Source organism: Microcaecilia unicolor, chromosome 2 (assembly GCF_901765095.1).
Source record: "Microcaecilia unicolor chromosome 2, aMicUni1.1, whole genome shotgun sequence".
NCBI classification, from domain to species: Eukaryota; Metazoa; Chordata; class Amphibia; order Gymnophiona; family Siphonopidae; genus Microcaecilia; species Microcaecilia unicolor.
Window position 1 is genome coordinate 376,996,524 of NC_044032.1, and position 5,721 is coordinate 377,002,244.

The 5,721-nt window shown below is 47.4% G+C and overlaps 1 non-coding gene across 1 annotated transcript; it reads left to right on the forward strand.

The window, feature by feature from the left end:
- Positions 1–4,622: 4,622 nt before the first annotated feature.
- On the forward strand, positions 4,623–4,789 carry LOC115463820. The gene has a single exon (XR_003941103.1). It is a non-coding gene; the product is annotated as a U1 spliceosomal RNA (small nuclear RNA).
- The last annotated feature ends 932 nt before the right edge of the window (positions 4,790–5,721 follow it).

The window sequence follows — 5,721 nt, forward strand, 5'->3', positions numbered from 1 at the left end:
AATTGGATAATATATAATATATGAATGGGGTCAGTCTCTTTCTCTCTCTCCCCCCTCTCTGGAGGCAAATGCCTGGTGGAGGTATCTATCTCAGATTAGATAAATGGCAAGTTATGCCCTCCCTATGTGGGCCACCCACATGGTGAAGGTGTATGTCACATGGCAAAAGCAGGAAGCTAAGCAGGTGCAACCCTGGTCAGGAACTGGATGGGCAAAGTAGGGGACCAAAATCAGTGGTGTACCTTTTGCTGTATTGTCCATCTGAAAGTGATTGGAGGGCATGAAACTATCTCAAGAGCCCAATGGAGAGAAAGACCCCAACCCAATTGGATAATATATATATAATATATGAATGGGGTCAGTCTCTTTCTCTCTCTCCCCCCTCTCTGGAGGCAAATGCCTGGTGGAGGTATCTATCTCAGATTACATAAATGGCAAGTTATGCCCTCCCTATGTGGGGCCACCTACATGGTGAAGGTGTATGTCACATGGCAAAAGCAGGTAGCTAAGCAGGTGCAACCCTGGTCAGGAACTGGATGGGCAAAGTAGGGGACCAAAATCAGTGATGTAACCTTTTGCTGTATTGTCCATCTGAAAGTGATTGGAGGGCATGAAACTATCTCAAGAGCCCAATGGAGAGAAAGACCCCAACCCAATGGATAATATATAATATATGAATGGGGTCAGTCTCTTTCTCTCTCTCCCCCCTCTCTGGAGGCAAATGCCTGGTGGAGGTATCTATCTCAGATTACATAAATGGCAAGTTATGCCCTCCCTATGTGGGGCCACCTACATGGTGAAGGTGTATGTCACATGGCAAAAGCAGGTAGCTAAGCACGTACAACCCTGGTCAGGAACTGGATGGGCAAAGTAGGGGACCAAAATCAGTGATGTAACCTTTTGCTGTATTGTCCATCTGAAAGTGATTGGAGGGCATGAAACTATCTCAAGAGCCCAATGGAGAGAAAGACCCCAACCCAATTGGATAATATATAATATATGAATGGGGTCAGTCTCTTTCTCTCTCTCCCCCCTCTCTGGAGGCAAATGCCTGGTGGAGGTATCTATCTCAGATTAGATAAATGGCAAGTTATGCCCTCCCTATGTAGGGCCACCCACATGGTGAAGGTGTATGTCACATGGCAAAAGCAGGAAGCTAAGCAGGTGCAACCCTGGTCAGGAACTGGATGGGCAAAGTAGGGGACCAAAATCAGTGGTGTAACCTTTTGCTGTATTGTCCATCTGAAAGTGATTGGAGGGCATGAAAACTATCTCAAGAGCCCAATGGAGAGAAAGACCCCAACCCAATTGGATAATATATAATATATGAATGGGGTCAGTCTCTTTCTCTCTCTCCCCCCTCTCTGGAGGCAAATGCCTGGTGGAGGTATCTATCTCAGATTAGATAAATGGCAAGTTATGCCCTCCCTATGTGGGGCCACCCACATGGTGAAGGTGTATGTCACATGGCAAAAGCAGGAAGCTAAGCAGGTGCAACCCTGGTCAGGAACTGGATGGGCAAAGTAGGGGACCAAAATCAGTGGTGTAACCTTTTGCTGTATTGTCCATCTGAAAGTGATTGGAGGGCATGAAAAGAAACTATCTCAAGAGCCCAATGGAGAGAAAGACCCCAACCCAATTGGATAATATATAATATATGAATGGGGTCAGTCTCTTTCTCTCTCTCCCCCCTCTCTGGAGGCAAATGCCTGGTGGAGGTATCTATCTCAGATTACATAAATGGCAAGTTATGCCCTCCCTATGTAAGGCCACCCACATGGTGAAGGTGTATGTCACATGGCAAAAGCAGGTAGCTAAGCAGGTGCAACCCTGGTCAGGAACTGGATGGGCAAAGTAGGGGACCAAAATCAGTGATGTAACCTTTTGCTGTATTGTCCATCTGAAAGTGATTGGAGGGCATGAAACTATCTCAAGAGCCCAATGGAGAGAAAGACCCCAACCCAATTGGATAATATATAATATATGAATGGGGTCAGTCTCTTTCTCTCTCTCCCCCCTCTCTGGAGGCAAATGCCTGGTGGAGGTATCTATCTCAGATTAGATAAATGGCAAGTTATGCCCTCCCTATGTGGGGCCACCCACATGGTGAAGGTGTATGTCACATGGCAAAAGCAGGAAGCTAAGCAGGTGCAACCCTGGTCAGGAACTGGATGGGCAAAGTAGGGGACCAAAATCAGTGGTGTACCATTTTGCTGTATTGTCCATCTGAAAGTGATTGGAGGGCATGAAACTATCTCAAGAGCCCAATGGAGAGAAAGACCCCAACCCAATTGGATAATATATAATATAATATATGAATGGGGTCAGTCTCTTTCTCTCTCTCCCCCCTCTCTGGAGGCAAATGCCTGGTGGAGGTATCTATCTCAGATTAGATAAATGGCAAGTTATGCCCTCCCTATGTGGGGCCACCCACATGGTGAAGGTGTATGTCACATGGCAAAAGCAGGAAGCTAAGCAGGTGCAACCCTGGTCAGGAACTGGATGGGCAAAGTAGGGGACCAAATCAGTGGTGTTACCTTTTTACTGTATTGTCCATCTGAAAGTGATTGGAGGGCATGAAACTATCTCAAGAGCCCAATGGAGAGAAAGACCCCAACCCAATTGGATAATATATAATATATAATATATGAATGGGGTCAGTCTCTTTCTCTCTCTCTCCCCCCTCTCTGGAGGCAAATGCCTGGTGGAGGTATCTATCTCAGATTAGATAAATGGCAAGTTATGCCCTCCCTATGTGGGGCCACCCACATGGTGAAGGTGTATGTCACATGGCAAAAGCAGGAAGCTAAGCAGGTGCAACCCTGGTCAGGAACTGGATGGGCAAAGTAGGGGACCAAAATCAGTGATGTAACCTTTTGCTGTATTGTCCATCTGAAAGTGATTGGAGGGCATGAAACTATCTCAAGAGCCCAATGGAGAGAAAGACCCCAACCCAATTGGATAATATATAATATATGAATGGGGTCAGTCTCTTTCTCTCTCTCCCCCCTCTCTGGAGGCAAATGCCTGGTGGAGGTATCTATCTCAGATTAGATAAATGGCAAGTTATGCCCTCCCTATGTGGGGCCACCCAACAGTGAAGGTGTATGTCACATGGCAAAAGCAGGAAGCTAAGCAGGTGCAACCCTGGTCAGGAACTGGATGGGCAAAGTAGGGGACCAAAATCAGTGGTGTTACCTTTTTACTGTATTGTCCATCTGAAAGTGATTGGAGGGCATGAAAAGAAACTACCTCAACAGCCCAATGGAGAGAAAGACCCCAACCCAACTGGATAATATATAATATATAATATATGAATGGGGTCTGTCTCTTTCTCTCTCTCCCCCCTCTCTGGAAGCAAATGCCTGGTGGAGGTATCTATCTCAGATGAGATAAATAGCAAGTTATGCCCTCCCTATGTAGGTCCACCCATGTGGTGAAGGTTTATGTCACATGGCAAAAGCAAGTAGCTAAGCAGGTGCAACCCTGGTCAGGAACTGGATGGGCAAAGTAGGGGACCAAAATCAGTGATGTAACCTTTTGCTGTATTGTCCATCTGAAAGTGATTGGAGGGCATGAAACTATCTCAAGAGCCCAATGGAGAGAAAGACCCCAACCCAATTGGATAATATATAATATATGAATGGGGTCAGTCTCTTTCTCTCTCTCCCCCCTCTCTGGAGGCAAATGCCTGGTGGAGGTATCTATCTCAGATTAGATAAATGGCAAGTTATGCCCTCCCTATGTGGGGCCACCCACATGGTGAAGGTGTATGTCACATGGCAAAAGCAGGAAGCTAAGCAGGTGCAACCCTGGTCAGGAACTGGATGGGCAAAGTAGGGGACCAAAATCAGTGGTGTAACCTTTTGCTGTATTGTCCATCTGAAAGTGATTGGAGGGCATGAAACTATCTCAAGAGCCCAATGGAGAGAAAGACCCCAACCCAATTGGATAATATATAATATATGAATGGGGTCAGTCTCTTTCTCTCTCTCCCCCCTCTCTGGAAGCAAATGCCTGGTGGATAAACTCGTACATGCTACTTCATGTGTATACCTTACCTTGATTGCTATCTGCCATTTTCAAGGCATGGACCGTAGAACTCTTGCCCAGCACTAGCCCCGTTTCCCAATCTCGGCTAAGCTTCTGACGACCCATTCCTTCTGAACAGGATTCCTTTATGTTTATCCCACGCATGCTTGAACCAGTTCTGGCCTAGGGACTGGGTTCACTTCTGTGCGCTTTTGCTTTTCTGTGCTGGGGAGTGCATTCATTTCTCTGCGCTTTTGCTTTTCCAGACGTTTGCTCCCTTCGTTGAACCAGCTCTGTGCTCGGGAGTGGGTTCATGTCTGTGCGCTTTTGCTTATCCAGACATTTGTCCTCTTCGCTTAACCCCCATCTCCCAGCATGCACTTTGGCGGCCAGAGAGTTTTGGGCCCAGAACCTCCGCCGACAGGGGATCGGCCCTTGCTGAGCGGGAGAAGCAGCCCCCGCTGCAGCAAGCGCAGGCACCGGCTGGCGCAGGCCCTCTCCCGTGCTTGCTCCGGGGCTGGGCCTGTGGCCACCGCGAGCGAACGGTGCCCCGCCGGACGGGACCCTGGCACTTAGTGCTTTCTTTCTTCATATTTACCTGGCAGGGGAGATTAGTCCATGATCCAGAAGGTGGCGCTCCCAGGTTGAGGCACAGCCATTGCACTCAGGCTTTGCTGACCCCTGTGGTTTTCCCATATGCGGGAAACTCGACTGCATAATTTCTGGTAGTGGGGGACTGCGTTCGCGCTTTCCCCTGTTTCCTTCTACGCTCTGTTTAAAGACAGTTTTCAGCTCCAGGCTGGACAGCGTGCTCACTTCGGTGCGCTTTTGCTTTTCCAGATCTTTGCCCTCCTTGCTTAAGCAGCTCTGTGCTGGGGAGTGTATTCATTTCTGTGGGCTTTCGTTTTTCCACACAGCTTAACCAGTTCTGGCCTAGGGAGTGGGTTCGCTTCTGTGCGCTTTTGCTTTTCCAGACTGTTTGCTCCCTTCGTTGAACCGCCTCTGTGCCCGGGGGTGGGGGGTGTATTCGTTTCTGTGGGCTTTCGCTTTTCCACACAGCTCTTAACCATAGTAACATAGTAGATGACGGCAGAAAAAAGATCTGGCCAACAAGATAAACTCGTACGTGCTACTTCATGTGTATACCTTACCTTGATTGCTATCTGCCATTTTCAAGGCACGGACCGTAGAACTCTTGCCCAGCACTAGCCCCGTTTCCCAATCTCGGCTAAGCTTCTGACGACCCATTCCTTCTGAACAGGATTCCTTTATGTTTATCCCACGCATGCTTGAACCAGTTCTGGCCTAGGGACTTGTTTCACTTCTGTGCGCTTTTGCTTTTCTGTGCTGGGGAGTGCATTCATTTCTTCGAATAGGAAACTGGGAATGCAGTGTAATTTAGAGTCTAAGATTCGTAATCAAATACAAGTGAATGATGTGACTCTAAGACACAATTAATTGAAAAAGTGTGCTCATAAAGTGGAGAAAAAGCCCTCAGAAACCTGAGACTAACAGTCACAGGTTTGGAGCGGGGTTTACTAATGTTTGAAAGTAATCCTCGCCCAGATTCTATCATCGGGTAAAAAACTCCACTTGTGTAAACTTATGTTAAACAACAATGCCTGCGTTTCTAAACTTCGATATTGTATAATATTAGTCAGGCATATAAAAGTGATTCTGCATAGTAGC